This window comes from Brachypodium distachyon, chromosome 5 (assembly GCF_000005505.3).
Source record: "Brachypodium distachyon strain Bd21 chromosome 5, Brachypodium_distachyon_v3.0, whole genome shotgun sequence".
In the NCBI taxonomy this organism is placed as follows: Eukaryota; Viridiplantae; Streptophyta; class Magnoliopsida; order Poales; family Poaceae; genus Brachypodium; species Brachypodium distachyon.
This window is the reverse complement of record NC_016135.3, coordinates 28121634-28137049: the sequence shown is the minus strand read 5'-3', so window position 1 is coordinate 28137049 and position 15416 is coordinate 28121634.

The following is a 15416-nucleotide window of genomic DNA, read 5'->3' as shown; positions in this document are numbered from 1 at the left end:
TCAGCATGATGCCGATCGATGAATTAATCACTACTCTCAGTACTATATACACATACCGGCCTTGCTATATATGCAGAATTTGCAAACCATATACACATATAGCATCCACGCATATATGCATGAGTTGGTATATATTCTTAATTAATTGATCGAAAAGCTACAATCCTTTTAATCTTGCATCCATGCATATATATGCATGTCGATCGATGGTCCATATATGGGAGAAGTACTAGACTTTGTTGCCTGAATGACTTTTCAGAATGGGGTCGATCGATCGGATCGATCTCTTGTCGCTAGTTAGCTACAAATCCATCCCATGCATTTGGCCGGCCGCCCGGCTATAAGTAGCAATTGTGTAAAGGGGAATTAACGCTACGCAGCTGCCATGACGTTACCCATCTCCTTAATTATCGCGATGGAAGAACCGTATCATCTCAGGCTCTTAGCTGCCGGCAGATCGAGATCGATCGACCAGCGCTTTTGGAACTGAAATTGCACCACGTAGCAGACAGAAAAAGAAAAGTTGAAACACATAGTTGTTCTCTGGAATGGTATATATCTCTCTAGCTATATATGATGATCTAGCTAGCCTCTTTAATTAATTTACTCCGTCGTCTTTGCTTGTCAAGAATCTAATAACTAATCATCAATGGCCAAGTTTAAAATGCCACGATTAAAGGTAGCATATATACCAGCATCGAATAATTAAAATAAAATAAATCATGCTAGTTCATATGCATGGCCATCTCTGCAGATGCAGTAGATCGAGGCAGCAGGAATTAAGTTGGCTTCCACTATCTTAACAGATAAAAAAAATGCATTATAAATTAATCTGAGCAAAATAAATAAGAAGAGGAATCATCGATCCATCGGTAGATGCATGCAAATTGCAGCATATGCATCCCTCTCGTCGAGACTGTTCTGCCTAGCTAGCTACTCCGATTCTAAATTTTTAACTCAAATTTGCCCAAATATGAACGTATCTATTCTTAAAAAAGTCTAGATACATGTGATATTTCGACAACAACGTAGGATCGGAGGGAGTAGCTTCTTTTCTATCAAGCAAAGAAAAAAAAAGATGAAAACGAGCATGCATGAATTGTACACATCGCTTTGCATCGGAGCAGACAGAAACTTTGAATGGAGAATATGACAAGAGAGCTGGAACGCAGTATATCATCGATCATCCCAACTCTTCAAGCAATTAATAAATAAAGAAATAAAATCAATTGATTCGGATCATAAAACACAACAAAAGCACGCACAGCTAGCAGGTAGATCGACCTAGCGAAAATAAACAAAAAGAAGGTCAGCATATATTAGGTACACACACATGCATGCATACTTGATGTGTCGACGGTTTTATTACAATTCTGACCGGCGGAGCCAAAGTCTCGAGCTGGCCGGGACTAGCAGAGAATTATTTTGCGATTAGCCAGAGAGTGAGTGCTGAATCGGCAGGCACTGGCTATAGCTATAGCTATATACGAATTGCAGAGCAGCATGCAGGCATGCAGCGCAGGTGCCGGCCGGCCGGAGGAAATTAAAGCAAATCAAGCATTGTGATCGATGATGATAAAAGAAATGGAGGGGAGTGCGGGATAAGCATGCACTCCACGCTCCTAATCCCTCTTTTATGTTATCCCCATCGTACGTGGATGGACGATCCTTTATTAGACAGTGGCCGGCCTCGCTTTCTCTCCTTTTTTCTTTCTCCATCATTTGGTCGCCCCGCACCTTTTTTTTTTAACTGTACTCCCTCTGATCTTAAATTCTCACTACTACAAAACGGTTTATATGCAACGCCACATCAGTAACGGGTCTGTCGCGACCGTTACTGATGAAAAACATCAGTGTCGGTCAAGGCCACGACCGTTACTGATGAATCGAGCGGGCACCGTCCGTCCCCGCCCAGCCACACATAAGTGGCAGTCGCGCGACCCGACCGCCACTAATGAACACTCATAGCTCGCGAGTTACATCAGTGGCGGTTGGTTAAGGGGCGACCGCCACCGATGAACCATGCATCAGTAACGGTCGGATTAGCTTGACCGTTATTGATGTGTACACGATTATCAGTAACGGTCGAGAAAACCTCGACCGACACTAATGTTACTCGCGTTTTAAATACGCTGTGCGCAGCCGCAGCTGGTCGCGCCGCGCGTCGTGACGGACCAGCTGCGGCCCCTTCCTCTCCGGCGACGGCGAGGTGCCGCCCGACCGCGCCATGGCCGCCGGCGAGCACCCCAGGTATGCCCTCCTCCCTCCCCCCCGCGCCGGCGGCGCCGACTCCATGGCCGGCGAGCGGCCATGGCCGCCGAGCTCCATTTTTGGAGCTCCGGCAGCCGGCGCGCTCCGATCTTCGAGCCCTAAGCTTTCCTCTCCCTCCCGATCTCTCTCTCCCCCCCGATTTCTCTCGCCGGCCTCCAATTTCTCTCCGAATTTTCCCAATTTCAAATTTTTGAGCTCCGCGGCCGCCGGCCGAAATGCGGCGTCCTCATCGTCGCCCGGAGCTTCCCTCTCGCTTGCGTGCTCTCTCTCCCTCCTGATCTTTCTCGCTAGCCTCCAATTTCTCTCCGAATGTCTCTAATTTCAAAATTTTAGTTAGCTCCGGTTAATTAGCACATTAATCTCCTTGTCAATGATTAGGCTAACTATTTTGCTTTTTTGTTTTCTTGTGTATTGTGTTGTAGATCGAAGGATCGTTCTTGGATGTACGCCAAGGAAAGAATCAATGCTCGATGGATAACCGAATGGACGGTCTTTTTTGGAGTCACGAAAGGTGATATGGAACGAAAAGGACTTGATGATGCGTTGCCTATGTCGCAAATGTGGAAACACATGCATGATGAAACCTGAAGATGTTCAGATGCACGTGCTGGCATCGGGTTTTGTCGATGGTTATTCTCGCTGGACTTGTCACGGGGAGGATGCGGTTGATGTCGGTAGCGGTAGCGAAGATGATGATGTCCTGCGGTATGATCTGGCGAATGATTCCGAGGAAGAAACAAGGGTCGATGAGGAGGCTAATGTGGAAGGTGAAGTAGCTCCACGTGGCAGGATTGCCGAAATGCTAGATGACCCGTACCTACGGGACCAGCTGGAGGACCCCGAAGATGAGGCAGAGTCTGCTCAGTTCAAAAAATTGTTGGAGGACGCAAACACATCCTTGTATGATGGAGCTGGCAAAGAAAACAACGTGCTCGAAGTGACGCTCGAACTTTTGAGGCTGAAGGCAACATCATGTTGGTCAGACAAGGGCTTCACGGGCTTGTTGAGTTACCTTGCTTCGGTTTTTCCACAACCAAATAAGTTGCCCAAGAGCACATACGAGGCGAAGAAGATTACATGCCCGCTCGGATTGGATTGCGTGAAACATCATTCATGTCCAAACGACTGCATGGTATACATTGGAGAGTACGAGAACCATGAGAGTTGCCACATATGCGGTGCATCGAGATACAAGAAGAAAAACGCCAGAGCTGGCGAAGACGATGGGGAAGAAGTGATGAAGGGCAGGCTAGCAAAGACTGTCTGGTATCTTACGACAGGTGGCCGAGTTGAGCGTTGGATGCAAAACCATAAGGATGTGAGGTATCTGGTCTATCACGATTCGGCGCAGGTTGCATTCGATCCTGACGGGCGCTACCGTGTGGAGGAAGCTGGGGTCCTAAGACACCCTGCCGATGGGACTCAGTGGAGGAACTTTGACACGGCATTTCCAGATTTTGGGGTAGAGCCCAGAAACCTGAGGCTCGGTCTCAGCATTGACGGGATAAATCCTTTCGGAAACATGAAAACAAGCACAGCACATGGCCAGTGATCTTGTTTGTCTACAACCTTCCTCCATGGTTAATCATGAAGAGAAAGTACATCCACATGTGCATGCTCATACAGGGTCCAAAGCAGCCGGGAGCTGACCTAAATGTGTATCTACAGCTAGTGAAGGATGAGCTGAAGCAGCTTTGGAACCCTGGCAGAGTGGTTTGGGACGACAACAGGAGGGAGTACTTCACGATGAGAGCAGCGCTTCTGACCTGCGTGCATGACTACCCCGCGAATGGAAATACTTCATGCCGGGTGACACATGGCTACAAGGCCTGTACAAAGTGCGGGGAAAACACGACATCGGAGAAGTTGCCCGCTTCATCCAAAATTGTGTACATGGGCCACCGAAAGTGGTTGGATGCTAAAGACCCTTGGAGGGATGACAAGGAAAGGTTCAATGGGAAGACGGAGCACGGGACAACGCCGAAGGAGAAGTCTGGTATGCAAATCCTCGAAATTGTGAACGATCTTGAGGTTGTCCCCAGAAAGATTGCTGCGAAGAAATATAAGGAACCTGAAGGCATCGTGTGGAAAAGGAGTTCCGTATTCTGGGACCTGGAGTACTGGGCACATCTAGAATGCCGCCATAGCATAGATTTCTTGCACGTGGAGAAAAATGTATGCAACAGCGTGCTGGGGTTGCTGATGAACATTCCAGAGAAGACGAAAGATGGACCCAACGCACGGAAGGACCTGGAACTCATGTCTATCAGGAAAGAGTTGTGGGGCAAAGATCAAGTGTCGGCAGCCGACAAGAATGGTTTCGTGACGGTGACCATGCGGTGTCGTCTTGCATGTTACAACCCGTACAAAGACGAGTTGCATAGGATGTGCCAGTGCCTGCAGGGCATTAAAGTCCCATCGAACTACTCGTCGAGCATCAAGCATCTAGTTGACATGAAGAGTCACAAGCTATCTGGCATGAAGTCTCACGACAACCATGTCATACTCACTCAGTTACTTCCAGTCGCAATCAGAGGTATCATGGAGCCGCACGTAAGGGAGACAATCATGAAGCTTTCTGACTTCTTTGACAGCATCTCGCAAAAGTCAATCACCGTTAGACGATGCTAGATACTGAAGGATAGTATGATACAGATTCTGTGTGAGCTCGAGATGTTCTTCCCTCCATCATTCTTCGATATCATGGTCCATCTAATGATCCACATATGCAATGAGATCCTGTCCCTAGGGCCCTCATTCCTGCATAACATGTATGGCCCTGAACGATTGTCATCGCACGGGGCTCTGACACCGGGGGCGTGCGGTCACGGCCCCCTTTTAGGTTCGGCAGGGGCGTCGGGGATCGCTCTGGCGATCGCTGGCATGGCTGATGGTCCTTCGCGAGCGGCGAAGTGATGTACCCGGGGTGCACACAAACTAAGAACGCATGCGGGCACGTTTTTTACCCAGGTTCGGGCCACCCGGAGGTGTAAAACCCTACGTCCTGCCTGTCTGAACTAGTATTGATTACGGATCAAATGTTTACACCTTGCCGGGGGAGGGTCCCCGGGCACTCTCTCCTTTCTTGCTAAATGCTACTTGCTACTTTTGGATACTGCTAGTGGCGAACTGTGAGTCTGTCAAACCGTGTGATCGTCGAACCCTTTGACCGTTGGCGGGGGTCCTCCTTTTATAACCAAGGGGATACCACAGGTGCCACGGTGCATGCATTACAAGTGTTGAACGGGGAGGCATGCAACTCCCTCTCGGTGAGCTGGTGGCACGCATGGGCACCACCTCCGCCGCTAGGGGTCTAAAACCCTAGGGTAGGATTGGACAACCACTGTTCACCTGATTTGGACGGGTAACGCTCCTCCTGTCGGCTGATTTAATTAACTGTGCGCCTCACTCCTCGCCCTGGTGAGGCCGCGCACCCGACGCCCACCACGCGTTCGCGTGGTGCTATTGCTCTGCTCGCTGGGCCCCACCCTTGAGGCGGGAGCTTGCGCCCGGGAACTCTTCCTCCCGGCAAGTCGCTCCCCGGGAAGCACCCAGGCCCAACGCACCCGGGAACCCCCCTCCCGGGAAGTGGCTTCCTGGGAGGTGTCCAGGCGGGAATATTCCCGGAAGCCCCGCTAGCCCTTCCGGGCTGGTAGCTTGCCAGGCTGCTCGTGGCTGCTGCCCGAGACGGAACCCTCCCGGGAACTCGGAGACGGGGCCCACGCGTCGCGCAGCGGTGGTACCCCGGGTGCCACTGGTGCGACAGTAGCCCCCGGGCGTGGGCGGGCATCACTTGTTCCCGGATGAGTGTTCCCCAGGTTGGTTGCCGGGCTACGCCCTCAACCGATGCGTGGGCCCTGATTTGCCTCGGGCCCGCGCCCCTTCGCTGCCCCGTGTACTACGCCGTTACAGACGGAGTAGTGGGCGCGTGATTTCCGCCGTAACTCCCCCCTTAAACAAGGAAGTTAAGGCCACTCCGTGCATTACTCCTAATGATTAGGAGTTATCCCCGCGTACCCGTAGGGTACGGAACTGGCTGTTACCAAACGGCCGGATATTATAAAGCTCTTACTGTTGCCAAAAGGGGAAAGACACTCTGCCCCCCACAGCCTTCGTCTTCATCCTCTTTTGCATCGTGCACCCCAGCGCTCCTGCTAGCTTTCGTCTTCGTTTCCCATGGCGCCCCCCACCATCAGAAAGGGGAAGGAGGCGCAGGTCTCGAAAAAAGCCGCGGCCAGCAAGAGCGAGGCGGCATCCAAGGCAGCCGCCGCCAAAGACCTGAAGAAGCGGGAGATGCAGGCCACGCTCGCCTTCTACCGCCCAGGTTACAACGGCGAGGCGCTGGACAAGGTCCGGCATGTCGTCGCCTCCAATTTCAACGAGCACGGGGAGACGCTGATCTTCCCGGCGGGCGTCGAGCACCAGGACAACGACTTCCGGGTGTTCGCGCGCTTCCTCCTCACCGGTCTGGTCCCGCCATTCTCGCTATTCCTCCACGCACTGATGGAGTCCTACCAGCTGTGGGTGGCGCAGCTTCACCCCACGTCGCTGTTCCTCCTCGCCACCTTCCTGTTCCTCTACGAAGCGTTCGTTGGGGTGATGCCGTCGGTGGGGCTCTTCCACTACTACTTCTACCCCCACATTGACAATGCGAAGGCGATTTCGTCGGGGGTGGTGTTCCGCGCTCGCGACCAGATGAAGTCTGAGTTCATCGTCCGGTCGGGGAAGAAGATTGAAAAGGAGTGGCGGGGCGATTGGTGCTGGGTCCGAGTGGAAGACCCACAGGAGTTCATCCTCTCGCCCACGGAGCTGCCGCAACCCCAAAACGGCTGGCAAGACAGGTACCACCGTGATGCCGATCTCCTCCCCATCATGGAGAAGATTAAGGTGCTGCGGCTAGTAGGGCTCACTGACGTGGACGTGGCGCGCACCATCATCCACCGGCGTATAGCACCGCTTCAACTGCGTTCCCGGCCCGCGTGGATGTATACGGGCCCCGGGGACAGGACACGGCTCCAGCTGGACGGCGTGGACTTGGAGACCCTCAGGACGTGGGTGAGGGGAATCTTCGGCGAGACCTTCCAATCAACAAAGTTCCCGCCAGGGGTCTCCTCCCTTCACGCCGGCATTGTGGCGCACAGCGACATCGTCGGTGCCTTCCCGCCCTGCAACGAGTTGGGGTTGATGGACGACACCCCCACTCGGGCCCCGCGCGCTCCCCTGCCAGCACCCCGCGAGAACCGGTGCTCGAGGAGAGCGGGGGTGGATTCGAGCCCAGCCGGCCCTCCCTCCAGTCGCTGGATGACGAGGCGGTCCAGGCGGCAGCGTCCCCAGAAGTCGTCCCCGTGGACGACGACGACGAGGACAGCAACAGCGCGCCCCTGATCGTGCGGAGATCAAGGGCGTTTGCGACGGCTGCAGCTGTCTCCTCGACGGCGACATCCGCCCCAGGAGCGGCCACCATCCTCGTGGCGGCGGCCACTCCAGGGGTGCTCGTCGGTACCGCGGCAGCATCCGCGGCCGCAGGGGTCGCCGGAGCTTCGACGGCGGCTTCCGCCCCAGCGCCGGCCGCCAGCACCGGGGCGGCGGCTGCCGATGCCCCACCGGAGACCATTCTTGACCTGGAGATGGCTCCAACAGCAACAGCTGCCGGGGATGCGCTGGCGGCCTCCCCAGGGTCGGCCCCTGACACCGTGGCGGCATCACCGTTGACACCCGTGACACTCCGGGTCACGGCGACCCCGCGGGTGCCTACGGCGCTGCCCGCTCGGGGGGTCTGGGCTTCGCGCTCCGGCGCAACCCACCGAAGTTCAATTCGCCGGCGGGTGCCAGCAAAAGGGGGAGGAGTGACTCCCCGCCCGCCACACCGAGCAAGAGGGCGCGCACGGACGCCGGCGGTGCCGCTGACCTGACCGTCACAGGGGTTAGCGGCGCCGTCATTGCGCCCGACGACGACCCAGCCCCTACAGAGGCGGGGCCGGCAACTGGTACGGCTTCTTTGCTTCTCCTTAGCTGCATTTTTAGTTGTTAGTTAATCATATGAACGTACCTTCTTTTTCAGTAAGTGTCAGCTCGCCCGCGGTAAGCCTTTCAGAGGCTCCCGCCGGTGCAGGGGAGGCGGGGGAGCCCCCCCGCCTGCAAGTCCGTCTGCCGCTCAAGGTAACCACCCCGGTCACCCTTGTCCGCTTTTGATAGCTCTATCACTCGCCGATCCTCATACTTCTTATCGATGTAGGCACGAGCGCGCCCGCACTTGGAACAGGCGCTACCGTGGTTGATCTTGACCCTGTCGTCGAGATCACGGGGGTGGTGGAGGAGCCGGAACCAGCTCTCATGTCAAGCCCCGCCGCGCCAGCGACAGCGGCAATGGTGGTCGCTGCCGCCACTGGGACGGCGCTTGGCGATGTGCCCGCAGCCGCGGACTCATCTACCGCCCAGCAGGAGACAACTCCTGCCGGGAGCAGGGAAGCTTCCCCAGCCCCGGGGTCCCCGGGCGCAGGTGCAGGGGAAGCTGCCGGGGAAGGACAGCCGGATCCCCTGGAGCAAGTGGGCGACCCCCCGCACAGCCCTACATCGGCAGCGGGGGCTTCGTCGTCACCGGCTGCTCTCCCCAATACCGACCTCGGCACCCTCGCCGGGCTCGCTTGGAATCCTATCACCTGGGATCCGAGCATCTTTGAGCGGGGGCACCGGTTCCTGGACGCCGTCAGGGACCAACAACAAGCCTTCGTCACCTCTTTCAACGAGGTGAGGGAGCACCACGCCGTCGCCAAGAACCAACTTGGCGAGGTGCGGGAAGCCGTGGAGAAGGAGCGGCAAGAGCTCTCCTGGCTGCGCGAGGAGATGCGCCTCGTCAGGGAGGAGGCACGCCTCGCCCGGCAAACCTTGGAGGACACCGAGGAGCCGGTGGTCCCGGAGGCCAAGCTCCACCGGTAGCTGGAGGCCCAACGCGCGAAGCTTCAGGGGGAGCTGGAGTCGATGGCGGCAACCCTCGACGCGACCGGGAAGGAGCATGCCGGGGTGCTTGCGACGGCCCAGGCCCGGCTGGACGAGAAGAGTGACCTGATCACCAACTACCGCGGCGAGATTCAGGGCCTTCGCGTCATGCTGGAGGTGCAAGTCAAGGCCACCGAGGACGCGGTGGGAGCAATGGCCTGGCACGAGCTCCAACTTGGCTCCGCCAAGGACAGAGCGGCTAGGCTTGAGACCGAACTGGCCGCCGTCCGGGAGGAGCTCGCTAAGGCCGACAACGAGATCACGGTGAAGACCGCGGAGCTTGCGGCGCTGGAAGACAACGTCCGCAAGGCCAAAAAGGCCGCGCACAATGCTTGACTCCATCACGGCACGCTGATCGGGCAGTGGCAAATAGAAACCGAGAAGCTGTTGAAGATCGCCTAGGCGCTGCGCGATCTGCTGCCCAAGTTTGAGTTGCAGGCCGCAGCGGTGGACGGCACGGACGTCTCCACTTTGATCCCCTTCTTCTCCGACTTGGTGGGGAAGCTTGGGGCGCTCGACGTCTGGATCGCCCAGTACAGCACCAACGAGGTCGCCAATTGTGCCCGGGAGGTTGCCGGGACAATCCTCCCGAGGATTCATCTCTGAGACCCGGAGTTTCCCTTCGAGTCCCTGCTGGACGCTTGGTCAGACAGCGAGGACGAGCCCACGCACACCCAAGCAGTGCGCAAGTTCGTCGACGAGGTGGTCGAGCGGATGCAGATGAAGCCGGAGCCCGAGCCATCCGCCGACCCTCCGGCCGAAGACGCCGGCAACTAGTTGCCGCAGCCCCCGGCCGTCCTTGCTGCTTTTCGATGTATCTTCTTTTGTTTGTTCTTCCCAGCAAGTGCGGCGCTTAGCACCGTTTGAACAATTATTTTCCGATTAGCCCATGTAATCATTCAGTACTCAGTTAATCTAGCTCTTTAATTTGCTTAATTTTGGTTCCTTGTTCCCGGGGCTGCCTCGCGGGGCGGCCCCCGTAGCCTTTGGGTGTTGTGCCTTGTGATACCGGGGACTCGCACGCCTCACCCTTGACTAGACCAAGGACCCGGGACGGACCCGCTTTGCCGACCTGGGGTCAAGCGGTAACGGCGAGCCACTCCACTTGCGGGGTAACTATTCCAAGCCATGCCCTCCTGAGACGGACCCGGGAGCCACACGGGGAGCACACTCCCCCCGCAAGCGTCCTCCTAACACTCCGGCCATGCGCAGGTTCCGGGGTCACCCTTGGCAAAGCTGCGTTCAGGTGAACTCGGTTCTTGAAGAGTTCAACGTTCATGTTCAAGCAGTTAGCTTTTTCGTCTAGTCCGATGCCTCGGGACGCTTGCCGGAAAAGTGCACTCGGAGCACTGCCTTAGTAGGAACCCATCCGCGGGCACCTGTTCAAGGAAATCTGCTTTGAGGGATGCGGCAGGAACGTCGAGGCAGGATCGCCGCCGGCGGCGAGTGCCAACGACGATGCTAACCCCGCGCTCATGCAGCAACCCTTGCCTTCAGGGAGGAAACCCTGGCCTAAGAGGACTCCGCCCCGGGAGCTACCGCAAGACAGCTATAACGTCCTCGCCACCTGCTGCACCTCACCTGGAGCGGCAGGCGCGGGTGGCGAGGAAGTTATAGCCTCTCGGTGACAGCCCCCGCATCCGGGGAGACCTGGTTTTTCTAGGAAGCTTATCCCAAGGGGTGCAGCAGGGACATCGTGGCTTCCTCGCCACCACTACCGAAAGCGGGCGGCAAGGACGCCACGATGTTCCCGCTGCAGGCCTCGCTGCCCGGGAGCAAAGCTGCTCGAGGGCCGTGGCAGGGAAGCGGTGATGGGCCGGAACGGGCGGCGGGCGCCGGCACCAGCGCCATAACAATGTCCTCGCAACGACCCGCGCCTGAAAAATGAGGCTCTCTCAAGGAGAATGCGGCCGGGACACTATGATGGTGCACCCGTCGGCGCAAGGCGCGGATGGCATGCACCACCATAGTGTATCCGCAGCAGCCCCTACTCCTTGCGGAGGTGTCTTATGGAGGGATGCGGCAAGGGCACTGCGGCAGTGCACCCCGTCGGCGCCGGACGCTGATGGGATGCACCACCACAGTGCCTCCGCAACAGCCCTCGCCCAGGAGCCACCCGCTTGAGGAGGCGCAGCAGGGGCACGGTGGCAGCGCACTCGTCGGCGCAGAACGCTGATGGCATGCACCACCAGGTGTCCCTGCGACGCCCCTCGGGGTGGGCTCGATGGGGTGATGCGGCAAGGGCGCGATGGCAGTGCACTTGTCGGCGCTAAGCGCTGATGGTATGCATCACCATTGCGCCTTCACGGCACCGCCCGCCCTAACAGCCCCTCTCTCGGCTTCGCTCTGAGCCGTTCCATGGCTGGGGCGCGCGTTTTATAGGCACGGGGGAGGGGCTTGCCACCGCGCGCGACGGATCAGTGCGGCACCCGTGGCATCCCTCCCTTGAAATGTGGTGTAGTCTCCGCCACCCCGCATGTCAAGCTGCTGTGGCACACGTGGCGGCGCCCTCCCGAGTCAGGAGCCTCGGAGTGCGGTGAGTCCCCTGTGTTGCGGTTGTCCCACACCACAAGGCACCGCTACATGCTGCGACCCATGGGCAGCCCACGGGTATTACAGTGCATAAGATTCCATCTTTTCCTGTAGGTTAGATTCTTACCAGGCCCGAGGTGCTGCAATTTTTTTTCGAAATTCACGAAAATACACAAAGCAACACGAGTAACCTCCTGCCTCCCAGCCCCCGGGCACAGAAGGGTCGATGCCAAACTTGGATGTGAGCATTTCATTTCCCAGGCGCAGCGACTGCGCGGTGCACGTTGCGGGGAGCCTGGCAACTGCACGTCCCGTGATGCACGTTGCCGGAAGCCCGCCAACTGCATGTCCCGTGCCGGAACGATCCGGCAACGAGTTTATGTTTTCGAGGCTCCAGCAGCCCCCTGCTCACAACCAAGTTTGGAAAGACACTTCCATGCACCAAAAGCGGGAGACAGAAGAAGGAGGGAACACACAAATAAGCAAGGCAACTTTAAAGCTCAGGAGGAAACACACTTATCTTTATTCACAATAACTAGTGGTTTACACACGGGGGCTGCCCGGCTACACTAGTTTGAGAGGTATGCATCGGCGGCATCACCTAAGGGTCGGGCTCCGCCGCTTCACGGGTAGAACTTGCGCAAGTGCTCAATATTCCAACTATTTGGCACCGGCAAGCCGTCTTCGGTTTTCAGCCGGACAGCCCCCGGCCTGGTCACCTGCACTACCCGGAAGGGCCCCTCCCATTTCAAAGTCAACTTGTTCCCGGCCTTCGTTCCTTGTATCCGGCGCAAGACAAGGTCTCCGTTCTCGAGCTCCCGGGGACGGACTCGCCTGTCGTGATAACGACGGAGTCCCTGCTGGTAGCGCGCGGCTCGCACAGCAGCCTGGCATCGAAGTTCTTCGATGAAGTTTAGATCATCGACCCTTTGCTCCTGTTGGCTGGTGTTGCCGTACGCGCGTACGCGGGGAGATCTGTGCTTGAGCTCGAGGGGCAGCACTGCTTCTGCCCCGTAGACAAGGGCGAAAGGAGTTTCGCCCATTGCCCGACTAGGTGTGGTCCTGATCGACCACAGCACGGGCTGGAGTTCTTTGACCCAGTGTTTCCCGTGGCCTTTGAGCTTGTCAAAGGTTCTCATCTTGAGCCCCCGCAGCACTTCTGCGTTGGCTCGCTCCGCCTGCTCATTACTCCTTGGATGAGCGACGGACGTGAAGTGTAACTTAGTGCCCATGCCCTCGCAATAGGCCTGGAACACTGCGCTTGTGAACTGCGTGCCGTTGTCGGTGATAACGCTGTTAGGCACACCAAATCGGCACACAATGCTTTTGAAGAACTTGATGGCCGCCTGGGCGGTCACCTTCCGCACTGGTTCCACTTCTACACAGTTGGAGAACTTGTCGATGGCCACGAACAAATATTCGTAACCGCCAACCGCTCTCGGTAGCTTGCCGACGTTGTCGAGTCCCCAGACCGCGAACGGCCACGAGGAAGGGATGACATGTAGGGCCTGCGCCGGTTGGTTGCTCTTCTTCGAGTGGAACTGGCACGCCTCGCACGTCTTCACCAGCCACTCCGCATCGGCCAGGGCCGTGGGCCAGTAGAAACCGTGCCGAAACGCCTTGCCGGCTAAAGCCCGGGAGGCCACATGGTGTGAACATGTGCCTCGATGTATCTCCTCTAACATTGCGCGCCCTTCGTCTTGCGGCACGCAGATGAGCTTGACCCCGTTCGCACGCCTGCGGTAGAGGTTTCCATCCACCACAGTGTATATCTTGGCTTGCTGCGCTACTCGCTCCGCGGCAACGTCATCTTCCGGGAGTGCCTCCCCTTTCAAGTAGCGGGCGATTTCCACCGCCCAGGGAGGGGTCTCCCTGCCAACGCATGCCGCTATGTCAGCGGCATGGACCCCTGCTGCTGCGGGGGTTCCTTCGGTTGCCGGAGGGGCGTCCCCGGAAGCCGGCTCGGGGGCGACTGAAGGAGCCGCTTGCTTTTGACAGAACACCCCCACCGGAGGCTTTCGGCGCTCTGCCGCCATCTTGGCCAGCTCGTCAGCGGCAAAGTTGTCCTTCCGCTTGATGTGCTCGGAACGCAAACTCTTGAACATATGTTCTAGCTTGCGAACTTCCTCCACGTACGGTGCCATCTGCGGGCAGTCGTAGTCCTTGTTCACCTGGTTGATCACGAGCTGGGAATCCCCGCGAACAACTAGGCGCTTGATGTCGAGGGCGACCGCCGCCCGCAACCCGGCGTGGAAGCCCTCGTACTCCGCCGTGTTGTTGGTGGAGTTCGGGAAATCGAGCTGAACAGCGAACCTCAACTGGTCCCCTGTCGGTGACTCGATGACGACCCCGGCGCCTGCTCCTTGGAGACTGAATGCGCCATCGAAGTAGAGGACCCAGTGGTCCTCGTCCAACTTGCCGGGCAGGCTGGTCTCCGGTTCATTCTCTTCCACGCTTGTTGACGTCCATTCTGCGACGAAGTCCGCCAAGGCTGTACTCTTGATGCTTTTGGAGTTGGCCAAGTGGAGGTCGAACTCCGACAACTCCATCCTCCACTCGGCCACCCTCCCGGTGGCTTCACGGTTGGTGAGGGCCTGCTCAAGGCAGAACCGCGACACCACCGTGACTCGGTGCGCCTGAAAGTAGTGGCGCAGCTTGCGGGACGCAAGGAGAATCCCCAAAAGGAGCTTCTGTACTTGCGGGTACCTTGTTCGTGCGTCGCGCAGCACCGTGCTAACAAAGTACACCGGGTGCTGCACCAATCGCTTCCGTGGTGCAGAAGCTGCCGGCTCGGGGGTGGTCCCTGGGCCCGAGGCGGTTGCCGGGGGTCGCTCAGCCCCCTGCCCCGCAGCCTCAGTCTCCGGGACATCTTCCTCCCTCTCGGCAACCAGCACCGAGCTGACCAACTGGTCAGTCGCTGCTAGGTAGAGCAGCAGCGGCTCGCCCGGCTTGGGGGCGACGAGGACGGACGACGATCTTAGGTACTGTTTGAGTTCCTGAAACGCCGCCTCGGCCTCGGGAGTCCAGTCAACTGGACCCTTCTTCTTCATCACCTTGAAGAAAGGCAGGGCGTGTTCGTCCAGCCTGGAGATGAAACGTCCCAGCGCGGCAACGCAGCCGTTGAGGCGCTGGACATCCTTCACCTTGCGGGGGGCCTCCATCTTCTCGATGGCCTCTATCTTGCTCGGGTTGGCTTGTATCCCCCTGTGTGAAACTAAGAAACCTAGAAGCTGCCCGGAGTTGACACCGAAGGTGTACTTCTCGGGATTCAGCTTGAGCTTGATCCTGCGGAGGTTCTCAAACATCTCCCGCTGGTCATCAATCAGCGAGTCCCCGCGCTTTGATTTGATGACGATGTCGTCCATGTAGGCCTCCGCGTTGTGGCCTAGCTGGGGTCCCAAACATTCGTGCAGGGCGCGCTGGAATGTGGAGCCCGCGTTCTTCAACCCGAAAGGCATGCATGTATAACAATAGCAGCCAACTGGGGTGATGAACGCTGTTTTTTCCTCGTCTTCGACCGCCATCTTAATTTGATGGTAGCCGGAGAAAGCATTCAGAAAACTCAGCAAGTCACAACCAGTGGTAGAATCAACTATTTGATCGATACGGGGTACAGG